Source organism: Ambystoma mexicanum, chromosome 10, assembly GCF_040938575.1.
Source record: "Ambystoma mexicanum isolate Mex_15411 chromosome 10, UKY_AmexF1_1, whole genome shotgun sequence".
In the NCBI taxonomy this organism is placed as follows: domain Eukaryota; kingdom Metazoa; phylum Chordata; class Amphibia; order Caudata; family Ambystomatidae; genus Ambystoma; species Ambystoma mexicanum.
This window is the reverse complement of record NC_090932.1, coordinates 667,508,624-667,535,394: the sequence shown is the minus strand read 5'-3', so window position 1 is coordinate 667,535,394 and position 26,771 is coordinate 667,508,624. Positions and strand designations below refer to the sequence as shown.

At 47.3% G+C, this 26,771-nt stretch overlaps 1 protein-coding gene across 1 annotated transcript in view; it reads right to left on the bottom strand.

Moving 5' to 3' along the window:
- The window catches only part of SLC9A9 (solute carrier family 9 member A9), a 3,894,960-nt gene that overhangs the window by 3,517,163 nt on the left and 351,026 nt on the right, over positions 1 to 26,771 (bottom strand). The window lies entirely within an intron of this gene.

Below are 26,771 nucleotides of genomic sequence, written 5' to 3'. Positions count from 1 at the left end.
CTCATGGCATTGGGCTCTGCATTGATGTCTGAAGATTCATTGCATATCTTCTCCATCTTGAAATGCCATATTTCTTCTCTGTGAAGGTTCAAGGTGAAGCCTGACCAATACCTCAAGATCCAGAAGTGCATTTTCTCAGCATTAAGCGTTTGATCTACTAAATGGTAGTAAAATCGCCAAGTGAGGCAAAGAGCCTGATACTGCGCAAAGGACACGTGTTTTTGTCAAGAAGTCAGACTGGCACAAAACTAATTATCACAAAATGCATCCGGTTTGGCCAGGATCTGTACGCTGAAAATAACCGTCCTTTTATGAAAATAAAGCATTAACAACCTTCCACTGTAAGCGAGTGGACGCTGAATGGTCTAGGCTCTTTTTTTTTAAATGCAATCATAGTTTACACAATGCAGAAGTTATGGTTATGCTTTTAACATAATGCACACAGGGCATATATTGGCAGTACACTTTGCACCGTGCAAACAGTACAAGTTACTCACTGCACAGCCTTTTAGCCTTTTAGTGCTGCAGCTGTTCCCTGCAACACCTTTCTTTCTGGAATATAGTGCTGTGCCATAACCACTGAAAAGGCCAAGTACATACACAGACTTGACTGCTCCTACACGCCCTGGCATCCACCTGCCAAGCTCCCTTCTTCAGTTCCTGCTCTCCAACCACCTGCTGATTCAACATCACATCCAGAGTGAGGCATGTACATCTGTCACTTAAGACAAGGGTGGGGGGTGGGGGCGTGCGAACTACTACAATAGCCAGAACAGGAAGTAAACTGTACTTCGACAAGCTCTGCCTCCCACGCAAAGTGACATTCCTCAATATGAGAAAAAACAATTGGAAATTATCAATTTAATATCTTTGCAAATCAGATCAGCCAACGGTGCTCTGAAGTACTGAATGACCAAACCAATGTATACTCCTTTCAACGGGCCCCACATTGAAGGGCAGAAGGGCTCCTTTGAAAGGGCCTCTAGTGCGGCAATTGTCGTACAGTCAGAAGAATGGAGACCTTCTGGATATGAGATGCACCTCCAAACCTGGTACTATTCCCAGTAATATGCAAGACAATCATGCAGGCCACTGGTGCCTCAGAGTTCAACTGAGGAGAACTTGAGTGTTGGAAATAGTACCCTGCAGCCCACACACATTGAGCCCACTGATTGCCCAAAGAAGAAAAGATCTCCTGTTACAAAGCAAAATAGAAAGGTCTTTGGGTCAAAACTAAAAATGTGGTTCCCTGCGAAATACCAAATAATGGGACTCATTCTGCTGGTAAATCTGCCGGAATACCGTCAAACGGAATTACTGTTACCGCCACTTGGTGCAGCAGATTTACCGCTGGATTACAAGTGGTGGTATGCAGAAGTCCTCATTGTTTTGGAGTCTGTAAGACTCCATGGGAATTTCTATGGAATTACCACAGGTGGTAATTCCGCCAGCAGTAATTTCACAGATTTTTTGGTAGTAAGGCATCGGCTTTACCTCCGACTTTTTGCAAAAGGAAAATCCTTCACCTCACTGCAGTACAGCGCTGCGGTAATTCAGCGTTAATGGAGTTACTATCACGTTACCAAAGGTTTTTACTGAAGCCTGGGTGGACTAACTTTGTAAAGCTGAAGAGATGGAAACAAGAAGGGTGTCTAATTTCATGCGCTGAAAATCACTAAACGCTGCAAGTTCAAAAACGTAAGCAGCACATTATAGAATAATATTCACGTCCCAAAGGGCATTGGTTGTCCTAGCTTTGTTGAACATGTGGCGCGGGTAAAGAAATGACTGTTAGCAGCTTTCTTCTTTGGAAATCAAAAGCCTTTCACATGACATTCCTTATTAATGGCTGGTGGAACATGCACAAGTGAATATGGATAGCAGAACTGGTTTAGAAAGAGGTAACAGATCCAATTTGATCCTAGTATAGTTTCCAGTAAGAAAACCTGAGTCTCGAGTTGTACTGGATCTCTGTGGAGGTTGGGGGGGGGCTCCTGGCAGCCTTAAAGACATCAGTGATGATGGTGACAATGATGATTTTTTTGAGTAGATGTAGATGACCAGAAGTCAGCACCTTGGGTACAAAGCCACCATGTTTAGCGGTGGCAGGCAGGGTAAGCCACGCTAGGTTCTCGATCCACCTCTTTGTGGAAGACATCACGGGGACACTTGCAAGAGATGTGAGAAATTTGAGGCCATTTTGACATGTATTCTTCTTAGGACCTCCTCTCGAGTAACAGAGAGAGAGAGACAAGGCTACCAGATCTTGGTGGTTCCACGAGTGAGGATCACCTGAGTGGAGGGCCTTTGGGTGTTGTGGGGAGAATGCACATGGGTGAGATGCAGTATTCCCTACATCATGATCACAACCTACCCCCACCTCTCTATCACAAAAACCCTTCTAGGAGTGGGGAAAAAGGAGAACAATCACGAGGGGCATACACTTCCCAATGTAAATCCCAATCCATCAGTTTCCCTCTACTCCTATCAAATTCTAATACAAAGAGGAGAGCACCTAAGGGTAAAATATGGTACCCCAACCTTTCCTAGCACTGACTTACCCTTCCTTCCCTCAGCCTTCATGGGCTATTTTCGCTCATGTCCTATTCTACACCATGAGTCCCCAAAAGTACTGAGAAGAGGAAAAAGCCTCAAAGAGGAATGCACACTTCCCATCGAAAACATCACTCTGGTACTGGGACGAAAAAGAGGGATTTGGAGGAATACAGAAATGAAGGTCAGGCATGCCCCATTTATTGTATTAACTATGGCCAGGCAAACGAGGCCAAGGACCTGCACCTGAAACACCATGACAGGGTTCAGGTGCATAACATGTAGAGCACACAGCAGAAGAAGGTTTGTCAGGAAAAAGCAGCAGGAAGTCCAGTCCAGTCCAGCCCATGAAAAGCCTGTGGAGAGCAGAGTGCCCAGATGCTGAAAAGTTGCAGAGTAAAGCAGTTTTCGGAAGTGTGGCAAGGAAGCCATGTCTCCAGGGAGCCTATGAGGTTGGAAGAAGGGAACTGTGCAGCAATGCTCATTCTCCTGGGCAACAAAGCCGACCCAGGAGTGTCTGAGGGGCAGGAGGGAAGACCCTGACCTGAGGGTGAGGTCTAAGAAGCCGCGTGAGCAGATATGCTGCGATATCCAGCAGTGTGACCAGTGAGTTTCAAGTACACTCACAAAGGCTGGTACGCGAGCTAATGAAAGTTGCTGATGAAAACTGTTGAAATACATTGTATCAGAGTGGTCGCATACAGCCTGCACGTTGTTGAAAGTCTCCCGTCTAGAGACAGTGAGAGAATAAACAAAGTGATGCCAGCCACGGACCGTCTGGAAACTAGGTAACATAGTAGTCGCGTATAAGGTAATCATGCGCGAACCAAGGTCTCTGAACATTTGAATGTGAAGTGAAAGTATAACAAGCAAGACCTCGATAAAGAGCTCTTAGAGAACAGCAAAAGAGGAGGGGGGCAGTGAAGTGTGAGCAAAAACTTGATCTGGAAAACCTGTTAAAAGGAGAAAGACACTATTACTGGGAGTCAGAAAACTCAAATATAAGAAAAGGGGTGGCAAAGAAAACAAGTCACCTATCAGTGAAAGAAGCCAAATAAAAAACCAAGTAAGGACCTACTTAAGGAATCAATTAAGAAACTACAAGGGCAACTGGTTGCGCGACCTGTAGTGGGTGGGCCGTGCAGTCTGTCAACTGCGACCAGACCACGGAACCACAGCACCACAGCCAACCTATAACAATTGTTAAAGGAAGTTTTGAGATTGGGGAAGGGACCCCTGAGCTTGTGTTGAGTTTTGTAAACCAATTGACTATTGTGATTAAGTATATTAAGCTTGGGGAAGGGGACCCTAGCTATCGTGGAACTTTGTGAGATGAACGGAATATTGTACGTCAAGAACAAGTGTGTTTTGGACTTGGGGAAGTGAATCTCAAGGCTATGCGAATTAGCTGAAACAAGCATGTACTGGAACTGTTTCCTGAAGTTTGGGAAGGGAGCCAGAGGTAGCTCCATATTTGTTTTTGGACACTGTTTAGTTAACTAGGAGCATCCCTACATTGTGTTTAGTTTTAGCCGTGAGGGCAAGCATAGGTTTTGACACAGACAATGTTTTGGTCTGGATTTACAGACACAGACTTTCCTTAGTTTATTTAGGTAGGGAAAACCCCACCTTACAGGGCAAGATAGGCGTTAAACCAACCCAAAACTTTCAATAAAGGTTTTAAGAAACTGTTACTCGTGTTATCCGTCTGATCTCTTGATACCATGCCTGTCTCACACAGCTTAAAGAGATTTGAAAACTAGATCTGTTTGGGTCATTTGGGAGTCGCTAAATCCATTATGTACTTGAAGGGTTTCCACAGCTTAAGGATCACTGTTGGTATTAACAGACTGAGGAGAGATATATAGATGACTTAACCAATCCCTCAGAAATGAAGGGTCTATCACTGTCTATGTCTAAACTGCCTGTTACTGCTCGGACAAAGGTACTGACTTACAAAATCTACTGACTACAAAAAAATCAGCCTCTACATGTGTGACTACCAAAGTTTGGTGCGAACCAGAAAGAAAGTGGCAGTCTAGCAGGTACTCTTGGACTACATGTAGAGAAAAGGACAGAGTGCCAGCGTTTCATTCACTATTCTTACACACTGGACCACAATCAGAGCTGGCTTGAAGACATGTATCAAATATTCCAAAGCCCACATGATAAATGTGAGAGACTCTGATCGTACTTCGGAGTTCATCATCTCAATGTATTAAGTTTATGGAATTGACAAAATTGGCTCAGTGTGTTTCTGGATTAATGTCAAGTTATCACATTGTGTAATGGCTCTGTCAAGTTTTCCCATTGAATTTGTGTGCTCTTACAATTCGTTTTGGGCTTTTAGACTCAGTCTTAAAAGCTGAAAAGGTTCTTTATTTAATCTTTAGTCTTATCATTCCATTCCCAGTGTCCTCATCATGTGCTGCACTCCTTCAGTCCATCGATGGCACCTGTCCTAAAATGACTGTGTAAGGTATTTCTCCTTCTAATTTTATTCTTCTCTGTAGGAATGAGTGAGTAGCTACCTGTGGGAGACCTGAGTCTGGGGGTATAACACCTTACTGCACACATGTGCAAGGAAAATGGGTAGCCCATAGGGGGGGACAGGTGGTTGCAATGTGTGAACGACCTAGTGAGGGCTCTCAGTGGGTTTGCCATCAAGGATGAACTGCACCTCTGGTACCTTTGGCCAAATAAACAGACACAGTGTTATTCTTTTTTCAGCGTGATCCGCTTTCATTTTATGTAATGACATATGGTAAACCAATCGTACATACACTGGATCACTATTACATCACTAGGCTCCTAACAAAGTTGTCCCCTGCTAGTACAAGAAATAAACCATTCTTTACAGTTGCCATGTACTCCCTTTACATAGCTTTGGATACACATTGGTGACATAAATAATAACATGGATCCATGAGGATCACCTGAGGTCATCCACAGTCATGTGAGGTTCATAACTAGTCTAGTCCGTCATGAGGAAGTTCCTGAGGGTGAACGCTTTCCCATTTGATAATTAAATAATCATTCCTGTCTGAGGATAAACGCTTTCACTTTTGATAAATAAATATACATTTCTTTCACAGGGATTTCCTGAGAATAAACGCTTTCACCTTTTGATAAATAAATCTCCATTTCTGTCACAGGGCGTTCCTGAGAATCAACACTTTCACATTTGATAAATAACTGATAATTTCTGTAGGTCCAACATCCCTTTAGTACTGGTAGCTGCTCCCCACTAAGGGGTGTATAACCTCAGTGCCCCAAACGCTCCACTCGCACAGTGACGCCACCGGGCCTGGGTCCTCCTCTACCCTGACAGAACCTTACTCCCTCACAGAGCAGGCCAAGTGCCAATCTCCGGTGGGATAAATAAATGCCCCCAGAGCAGTGGCAAAAGAGAGGCAGAATGATTCTACTCACAACCTAACAGGTTGACGCATGCTCCAGGAGATGGCCAGGACACTGACCCCTCAACAGCGGACCAACCCCCAGGGGGAACCAATGGGCCTTGAGGCACAGTGTCCCTTGGGTCGTTTACACGCTCCTCTCCACCACATGAATTACCTCAGCGCCCATACCTACTGTGCTACTGTAAGGAAACACGACTCCACAGAGACACAACCCAGGAGCGGCGAATATGACCTCAAGTACTCTCATCCAAAACTGCCCGCGTGTTTATCAGGGTTGGCAAACGCAGGGCACGGTATCCCTGTTTCACTTCTTCCCTCTCCTACCTGACTTAACTATGCAGCGCTGCACCTGACCCCGCTCTCCCTCTCTCTTATAAGTGGCAGTGGGCCGTAGGCAGTGCCCGCCAAGTGCTCCTTAGATCTCACTCGGATATACTCTCTCGACCCTGGGTGGGGGAGAGAGAACTGCACGCCTGATAGGCGGATGGCCTATGGGTCGAGCGCGAGTCCCCAACTCGACAGAGGGCCTTGGTGCCCTCTGTGAAGTTCTGGAGGTTCTGCTTCCTATCGCCTGTGCTGGTGGCCTAACGAGGCAAACCCCCTCGGGCTGTTATGCCCCACAAGTAGTTACCATTACGGCTCACCAGCAGGGGGGCTCGCGCACCTCCTGAGGTGAAATCACCTCACCGGTGGCCTCGCTCTCCCTGCTGGTGGGGCCTACCACCTCTGGGTATCACAACTATGCACACGCCCAAAACACACGCCATCAGGAGGAACGTACAGCAACGAAGGAATATAAATAAACACGCCTGCCAACAGAACGGGGACAAACCCATGCTTACTAAACCCCACAGGAGATGTGGGTTTGCAACTGTATAACATTTTGTAGGCTCAAACTCTTCACAGTGACACAGTGTTCACAGCCTACCCGGTTCACTACCCTGTCAGGTACTGTGACTATGATGATGATTTTGGAGGCAGCTTGTTATTGCGTGTGGGTCCAGACCCTTTTTAGCCCTTCGTGTTTATTAGCAATTATACCTGGTTCTCTATCCTGCCAGGTATTCCTTTTGTCAGATCCTAGACCTTTCTTATTTGTTTCTTTCTCTCTCTGGTCCAAGATCCCTTTGGTATTGGTTTCGCTCTTTTTCCCCCCATGCACAGACACTTTTGGTATTGGTTTTTTTTCTTTCTCGGGTCCCAGACCCCTTTAATGTTGGTTTCTTTCTCTCTGGGGTCCTAGACACTTTTTATCTGGTGTCTCTACATTTTCGGTGCCCTTTCAACCGTTCTGGTCTTCCCACCCTCTTGCGAGTGCTTATTAGTGTCTTTTGGTTCTCTGGGGGCTTTGGCTACCCTCTCTGGCCTCTTCTGATTGTTCCAGGGACTGCAGCTGCTCCACAGTGGCTCCATGCTGTTGGGCTGAGCAGCCCGAGCAGTTACCTTGCTCCAGCCTTCATGACAGGATGGTTTCTCCGCCTCGCGTCTCCCGCTACAGGCTTTCCACGGCGGAGGGGGAAGCTGCTGCAAACGTGTATTTTTCCCGCCCTCTGCTCTTTCCTCCTTCCTCGAATGGGATTTGTATCTCCCGGTTCCCCAAGGGAGGGCCTCTCTCCATGTTTGGATTTCCCTCTTCTATTTTAGTTGTACTTTTGCCAGTAGGAAGTCTGTAACGGTAAAGACTAAACCGCTCAGTATGGTCTTTATAGAGGTGCTCTTTATGCTTCTACATTTCTTCCTTGTCCCAGTACTGACCTTGAGGACTCCCAGTGAGTCACTTGGTCTCTTCCTGGTCTCAGTACATAAGGGATATTGGTCCCTTGAGGAGCCCACACTTTTCCTCATCCTAGTACTTCCTATCTTACTGGTTTTAAGGAAACAGGAACACTAGGAATGGTGTTGTAGGGGGTTGGTGAGGAAGTTTGGTTAAGGTAAGGTAGGCTATGGGGATACCATGCTCTCCCCAATTCATCAATAATACCCCATAGTGGGCTTCCCTCCTCATGAGATCCACTTGCTGAATACTACCACCACGGGAACTATCGGGTAGTGGCCTCACCTCTCTGGCCTCATGGGAAGGGGCTTCCTTAGGGGTGAATTGATGACATCCAGGGATTTGGCACAATACTAAAAAGAAAACCTGCTAATTTGTTCCATACACGCATGACTGTTGAAGTGAAATGAGCCACCATTAATCCAGTCATAGAGACAGCCGTGTGGTGCATACAGATCGCGTTTATGAACGGATGCCTCAGGTGGGGCCATGACTAAGAGTAACTGTGAAGTATGTGTGGATGAGAAAGAATTAGGTTTCCTGTATTTGCTAGTGTTACCTGATATCTCAATGTCACTGGAACACCACAAACCCATCCCCATGCCCGCCTCTCACTTTAAAAACCATCAGTACCCAGGGATTATGACCAATTTCTTCAATTGAAGTTAAGCATGACATCATCTTCTAGAGAAAATTCCTTTATTAAACAAATGTCAATGAAAAGTGCTGACCCTTTGAAGTTTAGTCTTTTGGTTATCAGAGAAAGGAGGATAACAGAGGCACACAATTTCTGCGCAAAATGATGCGTAAAGTGCACATAAATAAACATTACATTTTTATTGCAATATGCCAAACTACCTCCACTTTAGGAAACCTCAATTCTACAAGGTAATTCCTTGACGTGACTGATGTTGTACAAAAGACATTTGGCCCTCATAACATGTCCGGCGGTAACCGTGCAGGTAAAACCAGCAGGTAGCCCCTGGACCCGTAAACAGTTACTGGCGCCTGACTTGCCGTTAACACATTACAACCCCGGCGGCTGGCAAGTCAGGCGCTGGTAACATGTTGTTCCCCATTCCCATTGAGTCCTACTCAATGGGAATGGGGAACACAGAAGCCCCGGCACCGTTAATAACCATGCCAGTGCTTCCATGCAAGTCTGTGGGCGGGTGCCGGTCCGCCCAGCAAGTCGGACCGCGGGAGGGCTCCCACCCACTAGACTTGTACTTTGCCGGTCAGGAAACAACTGTGCCAGTAAGCTTACCGGCACTGTTGTTTCCGGACTGGCTAAGTTGTAATGAGGGCCAATATATCTTACATTTGCTGCAACCCAGCAACTGGCATAAACAGATAAATGGAACACCCTGAACATCCATGTAGTTAGTTACATCACCAGAAACATTGTAGTTACACACCAAAAGGATGCCTATGATTCTCGCAACCTTTAAGAAGGGATTATAACTATGTAATTCACAAAGCACAAAGTATAATAGAAAACCCACCCATGAAGCAACCTGATACTTGACTTTCTAACAATCACAGAGATAGCATTAATGCCAAAAACCTTTGAGCAACACATTTCTAACAGAAGACCAATACTGCACAATAGGCAAAGCCATCTGTGTCTGAAGTCAAAGAATCCAGATTGTAATGCATGCACTAATCTAGTTTATGGCCCACCAATTTGTAATAGGAATGCCGTGATATGTGCAATAATGTGCAATAGATCCTCTTTGTAGATCTAATGCAAGTGGGCACAGATAAAAAGGAATAGAAGGAGATGGGGAATGTAGAACCAAACAGTATTCAAAGTGAGGAGTAGAATGTTGCAGATGCCGCTCATGAAATGTGATACGTATATGTGAACATAGTTGGGTCACTAAAAACATGGCTTTGTATTGCATATACAAATTAAACTAGCGTTCTAATACAATTATTTCATTTACATTCATATGTTGACTGTGGACTTTGTTACTATTGTGTAACAATCATGAGACATATGGAGTTCAGTCAGTATCTGTTGATTCGGTAAACAGGGAGACGTTTGTGCGCTCGGCACAAAGCCGGTTTACAAGCACTCGAGCAGCGCTACTGAGGAGCGTTGAGTAAGCGAAACGACAGTGATACGGCCAGGGTGACTGAACGCGAACCCATTGCAGGGAGCATCTCGGTTTGCACGCTCCGATTTTTGGGACGGAGGAGCGCCCACATGATGTTGTCAAGAGGTGTTGGAAGCTATTACATGCTCATTAACGCCTCATCACTTCACACAGAGTGTGTTTTCGTGCTTGCAGTGCAAGGCACAGAGCAAAATTACAGCTGCCGCAATGTTTTGCGCTAATTCATTATGTCAGATTGGAGCTCTATTTACAGAGCAACCCACGAGCTGTGCCCAGTGGCTGCACTGTGTTCACCCTGTTTGGTAATTTTCTAATCGAGCTGTGCCCAGTGGCTGTACTGTGTTTCACTGTTTGCTAATTTTGACTGTGCCCAGTGGCTGCATTGTGCGATTTGTGGTTGTTTTACCGCGGCTGAAATGTTCGCGATCGAAATGACAGCATGAGAAATGTACGTTATACAAAATTGTTTGCACATTTCCCATTCGGACATCTACAGTAAAAACCCCAAATCTAAAGAAACCCTAACCCCCTCCCACCCCACGCCCCTGCCCACAACCCCAACACACCCCCACCCCCTACTTACCTTTCAATCCGACACGCTCTGTCCCTGCAACGCTGGTTCCCTTTCACTTTCGTGATCGGGAACCAGCGCTGCAGGGTCCCTTTTTTTGGGACGAGTCAGCTGTGGGGGTGTCCCCCTCAACCCCTGCTCACTATACTGTATAGTATAATGAGCGGGGTGTTGCAGGGGACACTCCTGCAGCCCAGCAGCCTTTTTCCTTTTTTTTTTGGTCGGGTCAGCTGCAGGATTTGTCCCCCACAACTCCTGCTCACTATACTCTATAGTATAGTGAGCGGGGTGTTATGGGGGACACCCCTGAAGCCTTTTTCTTTTTTTGACCTACACCACCAACTAGATACTACAAAATGTCCTATGGACATCTAGTCAGTAGGACATTTAGTAGTATTTTGAACTTTTGGTGGTGTAAGTCATTTAGATTCAGTCATTTTGGCCGAAACCCATTGTGCTACTCTGTCCTGCTCTTCCTGTCTTGTTCCGCCTCTTCTGCTTGCAACCCCCCACTTTCCCACAGTGCTCCCACCCTCCCTTCTGCTTTGCTCTAACTCCCTACCCACCCCCTCTCTCTCCTCTTCCCCCCTCCTCCACATCACCCATGGGGCTCTCTGTTTCTCCTATATTCTCCAAGTGTTTCTCCATCGACTATCCTACCCTTCTCAATAAGTCTGCTAGGAAGAAGTTCAAAAAGGATATCCTGGTCTCCCTATCGCTGACACCTACACCAGCGCGTCCTCCAGACAGACCCTCACCGACATCCTCTTCGTTGTTCCCTCGCCAAACCTATAGCCTCCTCATATGGTCTCTGTGCTCTCTCCTTTCTCTTCTTCTCCCATTAATGGTGGCACCTGTTGGGAGGCCTTCCTGACCCTCTTCCACTCCTCTAAGCTCATCATTAATGTCTACCTGAATGGCACAATCTTGATCCAAGGCCCTCAAGCCAACCTTCTCCTCTTTGATAGATGTTTCCCGCGCCTTATCAACTTCCTTCCTTCTCCTCCTGTGCTTTATCTCTCTTCCCCAGCTTCCATTCCCCTCACCTCTGCCTCCTCCTTGGCTACCTTGCCCTCTGCCCCTCCTCTTCTGCCCCCACTCAGGCTCCTTCTACACCTCCACAGGGTGTACCTCTGATTTGTACCCCTCCCCGGAAGTCTTTCAAGGCTGAAAACCTTCTCCATATTGCCACTCTCAACTCCCGCTCGGCCGTCAAACACTCCTCTGACATCTGCTGCCTCCTGGAAGAACGTGACCTCGATGTCCTCGGTTTCACCGGAACATGGTTCTCAGCCAGCTCTGTCACAAGCATCAAAACTCTCCTCCCTGATGGCTAGAAGATCCTCTCTGTGCCCAGATCCAACCGTCCCGTTGGGGGTGTAGCCTTGATCTTCCCAGAGTGGATTCCTGCCTCTGTCATTCCTATGCAGGCCTACTCCTCCTTTGAATGCCTTGTCTGTAGGCCTTCTCTCTTTCTTGGCCACTCTTTCACGATTGCTACTATCTATCAACCACCTGGTCAGGCTATCTCTTTCCTCTCTGAGTGGGCAGACCTCTCCTCCTCCCTCCTGGCCTCGACCACTCAACTCCTCCTCCTTGGAGACCTCAGCATCCACGTGGATGCTTCCTGTCCCTGCTCTGGACTCTGCGACTCTCTCTTTCTATTCTTCCCTCTCGCCCAACTCACTCTGCAGGGCACACCCTGGATGTTCTCATCTCCTCAGACCACCCTGTCTCTAACCCTCTCACCACTCCTCTCTCCTGGAGCGACCACTTTCTCCTTTCCTTCCATCTATAAGTCTCTACCCCTCAGGCCAAACCAACTCCGGAACTGCCACCTACCTTCTTGGTCATCTGGCCCAGGAAGCCTGTGTCAGTTGAGGCTTTCACTGCCACTTTCTCTCCCCCTCCTCCACCTCTGGCTGACTCACATCCTGACACAGCCCTTTCCAAGACCCACTCTTCTTTCTCTGATACTCTTGATATTCTTGCCCCTGTCATGAGGATCCGCTTGAAGCCCATAGTCAAGTGTAACTCCTGGTACGACTCTGACATCATCACCCTTAAACGCAAGGCTAGGGTGGCTGAGAGGAAATGGCAGGCATCTTGCGCATCCTCTGACAAACTGGTCTGCCGCCTGCTGCAAAGGCAATACCGGCTCTCTGTCCGCACTTACAATAGAGCCCACATCCAAACCTGCATCTCTGCGGCATCTAACAACTCGGCTGAACTATTAGAATCTGCAAGGAGCTGGCCAATCCTGCTGCAGTCTCCACTTCTCCTGTCCCCTCCCAGGTCCTCTGCTCGGCCCTTGCTTCCCACTTCATCTCTAAAACTCAGGACATCCTGTCCACCCTCTCCTCCTCTTCCTGCTTCCTCTGCGCTACCTCTGGCCCACCTGCGGCCGCCTCGCCTCCCTCTTTCTCTTCCTTTCCTCTATTCTCCCCTGATGAGATTTCTAGACAAGTCCAATATATGAAAGTCTCGTCAAAAAAGGTTCTTCTCTGTTGTCCCAAAACCATCAAGGACCATATTGACGCCCTCGCTCCTGCCCTGGCCATCTTCTGCAATCACTCCTTCACCACCGCAGCCTTCCCCTCTCCCCTAAAGCACTCTCTTATCCACCCTCTTCTCAAGAAACCCTCAGCAGACTCCTCCTGCCTGGCTAACTATCGCCTGATTTCCATCACTCCTTTCCTGGGCAAATGCCATCCTGCTCAACCGCCTTCGTGATAACCTGGGTACAATCAGGCCCTGGCTTGGCTGACCTCTTTCCTCTCCAACAGACCCTCCCATATTCAACTTGGGTCCTTCTTTTCCTCTATCTCACTCTCTACCTGTGGTGTTCCCCAGGGGTCTAACCTCTCTCCCTGGCTTTTCAACCAATACCTGGCACCTCTCGCCCATGGTATTGCTGCTCTCTGCTCCAACTTTTAGTGCTATGCGGATGACACTCTGCTCATTTTCAGGCTCCCCTCTGCCACCTCACCTCCCTCTCTCATCTCCGACTGTGTTTGCAATCCAGGAGTGGCATGCCACCAACGACCTCTGCCTTAATGCAAGTGAGACAGAGATCCTCCTCATCGGCACACCTGCACCTTCCCTTCCTGTCACTCTGTGGCCGGCCTCCCTTGGCCCTCTTCCTGCTCCCACCTGTGAGGCTAAGAACCTAGGGTCATCTTCAACTCCATTCTTTCCTTTTCTCCTCACATCTCTGACGTCTCTAAGAAGTCAAACTACCAACTGCACCTCCTCAGAGGTATTCTTCCTTTCCTCACCTTCCCCCAGAAGCACACGGTCTCTAGTGCTCTTATTCTGTTTAGGCTGGACTACTGCAACTGCCTCTTTTTAAATCTGCCGGCTTCTACACTCCGCCCTCTGCAACTTATGCAGAACAGGACTGCGAGACTTGTCCTGGGCCTCAAGCCCATGGATCGCATCTCTCCAGCCCTGAAATCTCTTAATTGGCTCCCAGTGGCTGCAAGGATTAAGTTCAAGACCCTCTGCATTGTCCACAAGGCCTTCTGGGGCCAGGGTACGCAATACCTTTAACTCTCCAGTCGGAAATACCTTCCTACTCGAGCTCTTCACTCCTTCACCTCCAACTCCCTCAGGGTCAGTCACTTCTCCAAGCAACAAGTTGGTGGCAAATCTCTTTCTTCGCTGGGACCTCCCTCTGGAACAGCCTCCCTGCCTCTCTGAAACTTGAGGAGAACAGAACCATCTTCGGTTCCGGAAGCACCTCAAGACCTTCCTCTTCGCTTCTGCCTTCTCTCATACTCTGCCCTAATGATCTCTGTCTGTTACTGAACTGGGCACCTGGCTACCCTCTGAATTCGGGCCCAGGTCCCTGCACACCTAGCTGCATAGCCGCACTGCCTCCTGGCAACCCTTGCATCTGCGTCTGTATCTGCAACCCTACAGTCCCCTTACCTGCACTTATCAGACAGCAGTTGTCTCCGCTTGACTCTTGCACCTGCCACTTTCAAGGTATGCCTATTAAGGTTCCCCATACTAGACAGGAGAATATCAGTCACAGATGAATACATCCTGGGGGTTCAGCATGAAGTGGTCGATTGGAATTCCTGCTATCCAACTACAGCGACTGGATGTTGCACAGAAGCCTTATCACAAAGATAGCAGCTTTGTGGGGTCCACTGGAAATAGATCTGTTCGCATTATGAATAGCCAGGAATGAGACGCGGACACAGAGGACTCATGGTGTTTGCCCTAAACCTTTATTAAATAATAAAGGGGTTGGAAAATGCCTCACTGTCTCTAATCTAGGAGGAATTTCCCTACCACAAGCAAAACTAAGGGCCTGTTGTGCATCAAGATGTCCAAAGCAAAAATGTTTTATGTCTGAAATCCTATCCTAGCCCGGACATTCTAAAAGTACCTCTAAGGTGCTAAGGGTAATGTCTCAGACTTTCAAAAGTGTGCAAATGTTCAAGTTAAAAAAACGGTGTAAATCCAACAAAAGTTCCAAATGAAGGGAATGATTTGCTTCCTCAGTTTTCTCTCCATCAAAACAAAAGTTCAAAAGAATACTCAAGCTCTTTGTATCTTATTTATTTATTCATTTATTTATATAGGGCGCAAGCAGCCCAGGGGCATTGAGGCGCTGTTGCTGGCAAGAACTTAGTTACAAATGTACAGGCAAGGTAGTGGTCGTTGACACATTATGAATACTACAAAACATCATACTGTTGTTACAGATATTGCACTTGGTCATTATATTACAACTTATGCAGAGGGTCATATGATAAGTATTCATGCTGATGTGAAGGGCCTTATGTGAAGAGGATTGTTTTCAAAGCTTTGCGGAAGGTGGTGAGGGAGGCCTCGCATTCCAGTGAGTGGGTGCGAGATAAGGGAAGCTGGATCCGCCCGCTCTGGCTCTTTTTACTAGTGGCACAGAGAGCATGTTGGTGTATGGTGATCTGGTTGGCCTGGTAGTGGAGACAGGGTGGATCCTTTGTGAGAGGCAGGCAGGAACAGTGAGGTGAATGCATTTGTGGGTCAATGTCAGGGCTTTGAAGACAATCCTTTCCTTTATTGGGAGCCAGTGGCCTAATTTTCTGGCCTCAGAAATGTGTTCTCTTTTAGCAATGCCTTGGGCTGCCCGGAGAGCATTGTTCTGTAGGACTGGTAGTCTCTCTAGGTTTTTATTGGAGGTTCCTAGAAAGCGTACATTGCAATAGTCTAGCCTAGAGCCAGTGATGGCTCTGGCTATGTTGGTGCAGTTCTCTTTGGAGAGAAAGGGTCTGACTGCTTTGATAAGTTTGGCATGATATGCAGCTGCGGAGGCTATTGTGTAGACTTGTCTATCCATGGATAGGATGGAATCCAGGTAGACTCCAAGAGTTTTGACAGAATCTGAGACAGGAATTTTAATGGTCTCAATGGTGAAGTGACTGAATTGGGAATCTAGATTTTTTAGCGTATCGGGGGAACCTACCAGGAGTTCAGTCTTGTCGGAGTTGAGGCATAGTCCATTGTCTGCCATCCAGGCCTGGATGGTTTTGTAGAGGTTGTTGAGGGTAAGGGAGTCAGTGTCATAGTTACCTGTGGGGGTAGGAGGATCTGAGTGTCGTCGGCGTAGTTGGTGTAGGAGATGCCCATAGCGTCGAGGATGAGGAAGAGGGGTCGTGTGAACATGTTGTAGAGGGTGGGGGAGAGGCAGGAGCCTTGCGGCACACCACAGAGTATGATGGTTGGTGAGGCGGAGGCTAGGTCAGAGAACACTTGCATGGTTCTGTCTTGTAAGAAGGAAGTGATCCATGCTGTGGCCTCTGGGGAGAATTTGGCAGTGGAGGAAAGGTAGTGGCATAGGACGCCATGATCTACGAGGTCGAAGACCGTGGATAGATCAAGGAGTAGGAGATGTACTGGTTTACCCATGCATCGTCCATCTGCTTTTTCAGGTCAAGTAGGGCGGTTTCGGTCATGTGTCTCGGGCAGAAACCAGATTGGCGGAGTTCAAGGAGTTTGTTCTCTTCAATGAAGTGCTAAACCTGCATGTAGGCTGCTTTGTCCAGTATTTTGAGGAGGAATGGGACAGTGGTGATAGGTCTGTAGTTGTTGGGGGAGGTGGGAATCGAAAGTTGTTTTTTTTTTAAAGGAGGGCAGACCCAAGCTTCCTTGAGGGAGGCGGGGACTTTCCCTGTGGCAAAGGAGGCATTAACAAAGGCTGTCAGGAAGGGAGCTAGCGCTTCAGTGCAGTCTTTGATAATGGAGGCTGTGCATGCATCACCTTTGCAGTTAGAGGGCTTGATGTTCCTCATTATGTTGATGCTGTCTTTTTCCTGGATGGGTTTGAAGGAGAAAGGTTGGGGGGGGTCCGGGGCAGGTGGTGGGACAGGGATGTTCTTATTAGGTAGGGCTTGTTTAGTGGCTAGTATTTTATTTTTGAGGAGGCTTAATTTGGTTTGCATGGCCGTTTGTATTTCATCACACCAGTCTTTGTCTTTGTTGAAATTCTGAGGGGCGGGAGTGGGTGTCTCGAGCTCCCTGAAAATGGCGAAGATTGTTTTTGTGCTAGATTCGGCTTCCATGATTCTGGATTCAAAAGATTTGGCCTTTGCTTGGGTGATTGCCTTTTTGTATTTAGTGGCTTGGGCTTTAAAGATCATTTTATCTTTGTCAAAGTGGGACATATGCCACTGTGTGAGTGCAGCCTTTTTCTCGTTGCGGAGTGTGAGGAGGTCAGGGGTGAGCCATGAGTTGGAGTGGGTAGTGGGTTTGGATTTGCGAGGTTTGAGAGGGGCAATGGAGTTCATAGCTGCTTTGATGGCAGCATCATAGGCTGTTGCGAGTGTTTCTGGGTCTGAGGAGAAAGGTGGTCTGAAGGCTGGACCTTGGAGAAAGGGCAGTAGCCTTTCCTTTGTGAGTTGGCGGGAGCTTCTGGCGAGGCAGGGTGGGAGCGGTTAGGGTGAGGGGTAGCGGGGGAGCTAGTGGGAAGGATGCTAAAGATGATGATGCGGTGGTCAGACCATGGGGTGGGAGTGTGTGCTGTGATGAGTGGGCACTTGTGCTGTGCGATCCAGTCGAGAGTTCTGCCCTGGGTGTGAGTTGGGCTAAGGATGGTGTTCTTGTAGCCTAGAGCCTTGAGCGTTGAGTCAAGGTATTTGGCTGCTAAGTCCTTACTATCCAGGAGACCTAGGTTGACATCCCCAAGGAGAATGGCTTTAGATGGTTTTTTGAGGTTGTCAGAGAGGAGGTGGATGAGAGAGGCTTGAAAGTCTCCTGATGGACATGTAGGGCGGTAGACAGTGTGCACAGTAATGGTCCAATGGGGAGAGAGGGTTATTTTGACTTGGAGGTAGTCACTGTTGTTGTGCAAGGATTTCTCTACCTTTCTGATAGAGAGGCAGTCTCTGGCAATAATTGCTACACCTCCACCTTTAGAGCGGCGATCTTGTCTAGCGATGGAATAGCCAGGGGGTAGGGCGAGGGAGAGCGCAGGGCCGGAGGCCTCATGTAGCCAGGTTTCTGAGATCATGAGCAAATCTAGGTCATGGGTGGTTAGGAGGTCGTGGATGTCTGGAGCGTGAGCATTGATGGACCTAGCGTTAATCATGGCGCATTTCTGATGGGGTTCAGTAGCAGCTGGGGGGGTTGATGAGGAGAGAAGGTGAGGTGGAGGGGGTGGTTGCACTGTGGGAGTTGGGGGAGTTGCACATTACAGATTTTACACTAAGGGGCTCATTTTCAGTGGTGGTGGACACATGTTGAATAGTGTTTGGCACAATATCATTCAAAATGGTGGTAAAAGAATTGCACATCACAGATTTTACACTGGCGGCTCATTTCCAGTGGTGGTGGACACATGTGGAATCACATTTAGTATGGAGGCAGTACAACTGTATGATGGGTAAAATACTTAATTGGCCTCTATATTGGCAGTACTTGTAGTGGCTGTGGGCTTTGAAGTTGGGCGGAGGAGCCTGGCCTTGTTAGCAAATAGAGAGCGTTGCACCGTACGTCAGCATGGCTGGGCATTACGGGTGCCCGTGGAGATGGGCTGTGAGCTGACGGTGTCTTGCAGAGTACGGGCGTGCAATCTGAAGCACCTTGAGGTAGAGCATGGGTTAGAGAGAAGCTTGGAATGGTTATGCTTCTTACCTTCCGGATTCGGCATAGATTTGGGGCAAACGGCAGACGAGCAGAGAAGAGCTGCAAAGAGCACAGGAGGCCTTTTCTCCTCGCCTTCTATCGTTGGCTTCACTTCTCGGTCCTCTCCCCCTCCATTTAAAGCAGGAGGGGAGGGGCAGGCAAGCCGACCTGACGAATGGGCACAAGTTGCTGTGGATGTTGTGGATGCGTCCATGGCAACAGCTACGGCATCCATTCTGGAGGATTTTCGGACGGCACACGCTGCGGGAAGCATCACAAAGGAACACACGGTTGTTCCTGGAGTGGGTCGAGATGTGCTCGCAGCGGAGCTGCAAAGAGCACAGCAGGCCTTTTCTCCTGGCCTGCTCTCATCGGTTTCGCCACTCGGTCCTCTCCACCTCCATTTAAAGCAGTAGGGGAGGGGCAGACAAGCCGACCTGACATGACGAATGGGCACAAGTTGCTGTGGATGTTGTGGATGCGTCCATGGCAACAGCGACTGCATCCATTTTGGAGGAGTTTTGGACGGCACACGTGGCGGGAAGCATCACAAAGGAACACACGGTTGTTCCGAATGAAAGAGCAGCTGATCCAGCATCCAGCTGGAGTGGGCAGAGACGTGCTAGCAGCAGAGCTGCAAAGAGCAGAGGAGGCCTTTTCTCCTGGCCTTCTCTCGTCGGCTATCTCAAGAGGATAACTCCCCTCCTCTTGATGTTGCAACTTATTCCAGGGGAAAGGACTCCCATCGCTAGGTCCTTCTCACATTCCATGCAATGCACAAATCTTAAGGGCAGGCATCCTCATTGGGATTCTCTGACTCACACAACACGTGGTATACTCCTGTGCCAGGTTCTTTCACATAGTTCCTTGATACAATTGGCGTGCAGGTCCCAGACTCGTAAAATACCTTGAATACTCTCCTGTCAGGCTCCTTTTCTTTATACATACACTGTAGTTCAGAATCCTTAGGACATGGGTCCTCCCTCAAATAGCTGCCCCCAGGGTCAGGATCAGGTAGTGGCTGTCGTCCCCTGGTCACATAAGAAGAGGCTTTCTCAGGCAGGGGAGTGATGACATCATCAGATTAATCACAGAATCCAGATTGAACAGACAATTAGTCAGGTTTTTCACCTGGAGACTGGACCTGGATGCACTGGGTGCCAATGCCTTCCTGCAGTCATGGTCGAGCGCAGTGCATTACGCTTTCCCTCCCTTCATGATGCTGGCCAGGGAATTAGCAAAGATCTGCATAGAGAAGGTGGAGGTAGTGATAGTAGCGCTGCACTGAAAATCGCAAGTCGGGTTTCCAGGTCTGATGAAACTTTCCTCAGAGGTTTCCAGTTCTGATGGAACTTTCCTCGGATTTCCCAAAGACGATTCCTCACCAGCAAGATCTGCTGATGGATCCAGCAATAAATGGGCATCCCCTGATGATGATGGGGAATTTAACTCTGCTGCCATGCAGGGTGTCAGGAGCAGATGGAGCCTGCCAGGCATTTTGGAACCTGCTGCCAAGTTTATCAATCAGTCTTGGGCTCCTCTACAATCAGGAGCTCAGCCACTGCATGGAAGAGATGGGTGCTATGGTGCATCCAGTGCAGTTTTCATCCCATTTCGGCTCCTGTAGTGCAAGTGCCAAACTTTTTTGCATCACAATCAGAGGGAGGCAGGGCTTTTGGACCATACAGGTCGGTAGTACGGTTGTTTTAGGGGGAGGTGAAGATTTGCACACCGCCTCTCTGCTTAAGCTTGTTGAAGACTGGCCTCAGAACCAGGAACTGTCTGATCAGCAGTTGTCAGGGAAGCTGGCTGGCTATGCTTCTATGTCTAGTGTCTTGTAAAAAAGTGGCGGATTTGAAGGTGCTAGAAGGAAAGTGTTCTGATCGGAAAGGGTGGCGTTTACAACAGCGAAGCTGACAAAAAGCAATTCATCAGTGATTTCATATCCATATGATCTGACACAGCCGAATGTATGGGTAGCTAATTGCATCAAGGAAAACAAGGCTAGGACAGGTAAAGTTATTCCGCAAGGTGTTTTGCAGTTGCTCATAATGCACAGGAGGCCGGTTAAGGCAGTAGCGGCTGCTATAATAGCTAGAGCACACTCTGCGAGAGGAGCCATGGCTTCTAAAGTGTTTAAGTCCGGTGCAAATCTTCAAAGCGTCTGATTGGTCAAACAATTCCACCTTTAAGATGTTCTACTTCAAGCCAGTATCAAGCGTGGCGACACCCATAGTGAGGAGCTTTGAACAAGCATAATGCTTGCCTCCGGTCTTGACCTAGAATGAAGATTACCCAGGCTTACAGCACAGGGAGTTTTGATTCTATTAAAGACACAGAGACGAGTATTATCCCACCTGAATACGCAATGGGTGAATTTGATAATTGTGGTGTTTAGCAGTTGGGTGATTTTATGAAGGTTGCGTATGCCCGCCCTAATGTGTTTCTTGCTTTGGCAGGAGAGGACCAGAAGACAGGAAAGGCATCAAGTTTTGGTGCAGTGACTTTGCGTTGGCATTTGCACCATCAGCGAGGTTGCACAGAGAGGTTACCTGGGGCACAGTTTGGTTCGTATTTGGCTACGGCAGGTTTCACAGCTGGGAGCAAGACACTGTTGGTTGACCTGTGTCAGTTGGAAGGAAGCAGAAAGGACCTGGCCAGGAAGTGACTAATAGGGCCCACAGCAACGGAAGTGGACTACAGAACTACCATACGCAGAGGATTGTTGGGATGAGTAGTTCAGTTTTATTGTGTTTTTGTTTATGTTAAAAAAATATTTTTAAAAAGTGAAGATTTGAATCTGCTGAAGAGTAGAATAAAATAAGTTAAAACATAATGCTTGCCTCTGTGTCTTTAATAGAATCAAGTCTCCCTGTGCTGTAAGCCTGGGTCATCTTCATTGTATCCTTAAAAGAAAATACAGGATTTTATACATAAATTAGTTTGACAAAAGTTCATGAATAAGTACATTTATTTCAATAAATAACCCGGAAGAATATTTTCACAGTGATTGAAATCAATTTTGGAAATATTGCTGGTTTTTATTTGTTTGTCAAACTCTATTCATTTTTCATGGTCAGTGTAAAGATTGTGCATACAGGTATGTTTTTACTAGCTATAAAATGTTGGATTAAATGAACGGTTTATGATTGGAATATCACTTATTGATAATGAATGGACGATATTGAATTGTGATAGGACTTTTTGAATGAAGTAAATATTTTTGTTATTGATGCTATTTTGAACCAGGGATTTGAATCATGGAATGACTGATTTGACTAATTAAAAACTGTGATTATTACAAATTTGACTACATTATTTTCCTGTTTGGTTTGGTGTGTTGCATTTAATAAGTGAAATACATTTCTCATTTCCCCTAGAGAAGTTCTTTGACCACGGGACTTCTGCCATGGTTCCCACTGAAGGTATACTACCTGCTAGTGGTTTGGGGGACAGATCCCAATATTTTATACTGTGACAAGGTCTGTACCTTGACCTTGTCACAATGTGGTGGGAACCCCTCCCAGCCTGAGGTGGGAAGCCCACCTAGATGCAATCCAGAGCCAGTATTAGCCCAAAGAGGGGCGATGGTAGTTGGGAGAGCCCAAATTAATGTACCCTTCCATGGGCCAGTTTGGTTATACAGTACCAAATGGCATTACACCATGCCTAGAACCCTAAATGCTAGCAGAGTTTTCTCCTTTCCTCCTAGATAAACAACTGAGTCTAGAGAAAAACAGCCATGAGATGAGTCAGCAGGGCCTCATGCAAGAAACTTGGAATGCCCTGCAGCACAAGAGCGCTAACGGAAAGAGAGATGAAGGCCAGGCTTCCCCCGGAAGCAGGTCAAGCCTAAAGGAAAGAGCCAGAGCTCCTACCACGGCAATCACTCCAGCTGCACACCACATGCCAGCTTCAGTCAGCCCACTGAGGAGGCCAGGGCAGCTCCCCTAGACTACCAGGCACCTGGAATAACCCCTCTAAACAAAAAATGGATTTACCTCAGGGGTAGCCAGGCTAGTCCCCCGAACACAAACTGGGACACTGTACAAACACCATTGTTGGTCTGTTGCGATTGTATGTGGGAAAAGGGGGCGTGTCTTAAGGCTCTTAATGTAGACTATTGTATGTAACACCTCCTAGGTGGGGAAGGCAGGACTAGATTAGATTAGGACTAGAAGGACAGTAGACCAACCAGAGGATAAGGGGGGTGAAAAGAGACCACAGGAAGTTGTGAGTTGTTCAGGTGAGGTCAGAGAAGGAGGTGGCAGGCCAAGAGACCAGAAGGAAAGAGGAGGGTGGAACAGATTGGAGAGGTTGTTTGTGGAGCAGGTGAGGCATTGCTTAGTTAGCACAGTTGGTACTGTGTTGAAAGTGTGCATGAAACAGTGGCAATCGTGTTTAGGAGGAGGACTGTAGGGAGTGAATGTGAAGTGCTTATGTGAGTGAAAGGTGGGTATTTGCCTACACGGTGGGGTTGAGTGGTAGTATGATTGTGAAAGATGGAGTAGTAGTACAGAAGGGAGTAGTAGTTTAGAGCGACATCAGAGGGATAGAGAGGTAAGAAGCAAGGGATAGAGGTGGTAGGTGAGTTGGTGAAAGTAGAGTAGTAAGAAATGGGCATCAGGAAGGGAGAGGAGCACGTGGGTGTAATAGTAAAGAGACTGATTTGGGCAGAATGTCTGCAAGGCACAGTCCCATTTCCCTCTTTATATAATGCACCCTTAGATAGTGTAGGGCCAGTCTAGGAAGCCACTGACAGAGGATAGATAAAGGCACTCTGCCTTTAGGTCCCTACCTCTAGTATAATCCAGAACCTAAACAGTGGGGGTCAATATTCAGTATATACTGAACTGTGAAGTAGGTATGCCGGGGCTAGGGGTGATTGGCGCCCTTCATTAGAGAGAGAGAGAGAGGGGGGAGGGAGAGCCAGAGAGGGAGACCTACAGCCATGAAAATTCAAATAAAAACCATTGAAATGTTTATAAATTACCGAGTATTGTTTGAGCCCTATGTGACAGAACACAATGTCATTTCCATTACAGAAGAAAAGGGTGCTGAAAAACGGGGATAGTTGCTATCAGAAATAAGTTGGTCTATGAACTGATGCTAAACAGGGAAAACAATCAAAACTATCTGCCACTACCAGCAGTAATATCAAGTGATGTCCATTAAAAAATGAGCAGTTAGTAGTGACGAGTACCTTAGGTGGGGCCATTTCCGGTCACATAAATGATTTTATGTTATGTATGAGATTATGTCATTTACCATGGGCGATACATTTTAAACGAGCAGAATTTCCTTTAATTCAAAATCTGAAAATTGGGGTTTTTGCCAGCAATATAGCTCACCATGGTGGTAACTACCACAGCCACTAGTTACAACTAGAGGTAATGTCTAGTTGTAATACCACTAGCATTAACACCCGGAAGAGTGGTAATATTGGTGAAGTGCTGATTTACCACTGGTGATGATCGTTACATAAGCCTCATGTTTATTTGTTAAAAAAAAAAATGAAAAGCAAAAAAGAAATGCATGGGCTAGTGAATTAACAGAGTTATGACCAGATTAAGCAGATAGCACTGATTAAGAGGAGGAACATGCCCTGGAAATAATTACTGGGGACCAAAAGATGATCTGGAAATCATTTTCAAAGTGGCCCCATTTGACACATAGTCAGCAAGCTCAATGCTTTTCCTATGAGAACATTTGGAAATACCACACAAAAGAGGCCTGGGGTGCAGAGGCCCACTGGGAAATATCCAGAGTTCCCGATAGGCCAGTCCACCCCTGAATCTAACCCGTGCTTACATCATAGGGCGTTTACACTGCTGTACTCCATGATGAACAGTGGCAACATAACCACTGCACATGAACCAGAAGTACATTAACATTCTGCAACATGTATGCACCAGAAAAACAATTTGTATGACAACCATCACTGCAAACATGGTCACAGATGGCAAAAGAATCACTTCAAGTCAGAGATCGTTCCAGGAGTTGTCTTTCCTCTTTTGTGGGGCTCGGTCCATCAATCTCTTTATCATCTTGATAGGACTTCACTCCGTAACCTAGATGTCAAACCCCTGGTTAGTGCCATCAAATGTTGACCCCTACTATGTAAAATGCTAGCTCGTATCAAGGTGATGATGATCGAACTCCCCCAGAACCTCCTAACTGTCCCTACTCTATCAGAGGATAGTGTTCTAATGGGGCTTTGGGATAGTGCCTTGAAATTACCCTGTTGGACTAAGGTCGGTCCTATAACTCAAACTCTCACCCCTTTCTTGCTATTCTAACTACTTCATCTTTCCTCCTGACCCCTCCCACCAGGTACCTGGCTCTATAATGTTGCACTGCTCATAGCTGTCGCCTCCACCCTTTGTAGTTATTCCTCCTCCCTGCTACTATTCCTTCCTACATGCTACAACTCATTGCCCCCACTACTGCTCAAGCACCCTCCTTTTAGACAGTACATCCGCTTCTCAATCACTCCTTATTCTGCTTTCTTTGAACATTCACTACACAAACATGCACACTCACACTGCAGTACCACTTCCACCACTCTAGCCAATACCTCACCTGTTACAAAATCTGCCTACACAGTCCGCCACTCCTTCCTCCCTCCTGCAAGTCTCTTGGTCATCATACATCTCCAACTCTGACCTCACTCAGCGAACACACACTTTCTGCTTCTTGTTCCCAGTTTACATTGAGCAGTCTCTCCCAGGATTGGAAAGCTCTCCGTGGCCAACCTAGCATTGACTTCGCCACACGGAGAATGACAGAGTGTGTGTGTGTGTGTGTATGTATATATGATAGAGTGTGTGTGTACGTGGTGAGTGGTGTCAAAGGGGGACTACGCCCCACCCATGTTCTCCTCCGTGCCTTTGTCGTTTAACAAAGATGGCAGCCCTGGAGGATCAATGTTTATATTCTGGGACCCGCTCCAATGGGGTGGCCCGGTAAGTTTGTTCGGGGCGGAGGGTGCATCCTTCTCCCCTACATGTTGTGGTGGTCTGGGGGAGATTTTGATTGATGCCCAAGTTCCTTTTCTGTGTTTGGGATCTCTGCCAACGTGTGCGTATGGCTTTGGCATCTCTGTCCCTGTGGTAGCGCAGTAGTTTCGATATCTTACACAGGTTGGGTTCTCACACTCGGCTGTCGGTCATCACTCTGCATCTTTTTTCCCTTGTGTACATCCTTGCATTATGGTACATGCATGATTTTCAAAAAGGAATAACAGAAGACCAGCAAACTAATTGCAGAGATATAGTATGGCATGAGCGTGCAGTGGTCTGCATATAACATTTTTGTGCAATTGGGACCCTCTTGGTTGAGTTTGTCCATAGAGATAGGGCTGGCTCTAAATTCTGCCCCCCTCCCCTTTTCAACCATCTGTAAGTAGGAGATTTCACCCCCCTTTCACGAGGCCAGGGCATGGGCCTTGTCACAAGATACACCAATAACAAATAGACATTCAGAAGTACAAGAAAATTAGACACTCCGACACGGTTAATCCTATAATGTTTAGCAATTTCATAATAGGTAGTGATTTTAATGGAGTTTTTGCAATAAAAAGTTGTCATTTGATAATTTAATTTCCTGGTAATGTGTTTGTCATTTACGAAATGTAACAATTCATAATGCAGCAAAAACTTTAATTTAATTTTCATGTACATTTCCTTCTGGCGGATCCACTTAATCTTGCTTCACATTACTGTAGCTTTCATGCAGTGTGACGAATCCAGGGATTTTGTCCCTTTTCCTCAAGGGGGGCGGGGGGAGGGTGGAGTCCCCCCCATTGGGTCAAGGGAGGTTATCCCGCTCCACAATACACTACCTAGGAGACTGGGCAAGTGGAATCTCACTGGGGGTGACCCACCTCCCCTTATGGGGACAAGGGAGCCCCAAGTAAGGCTATGCCTACACCCCCCTATGAGACAGAATCACCACTGTTTGTCGGTTATACAGGGATTGAACCAGGTTACGATGTAGAGGGCCCTTTCATTGTGAGTAGCTTGGGTGCTGAACCCACTCTGCTGCCCTCGGTTCCAAAAACACTGATCCACTCCTGTTTCCTAGGAGCGTAAAAGGAGCTAAAGCCGTACCCGCCGAAAGGGAGTCGGCGAGAGCATGCCCTCGTACAGTGGAAGTATGCACAGTTCCGCTCGGCAGATCAATCCTGGAGGCAAGACCACCCCAGATAC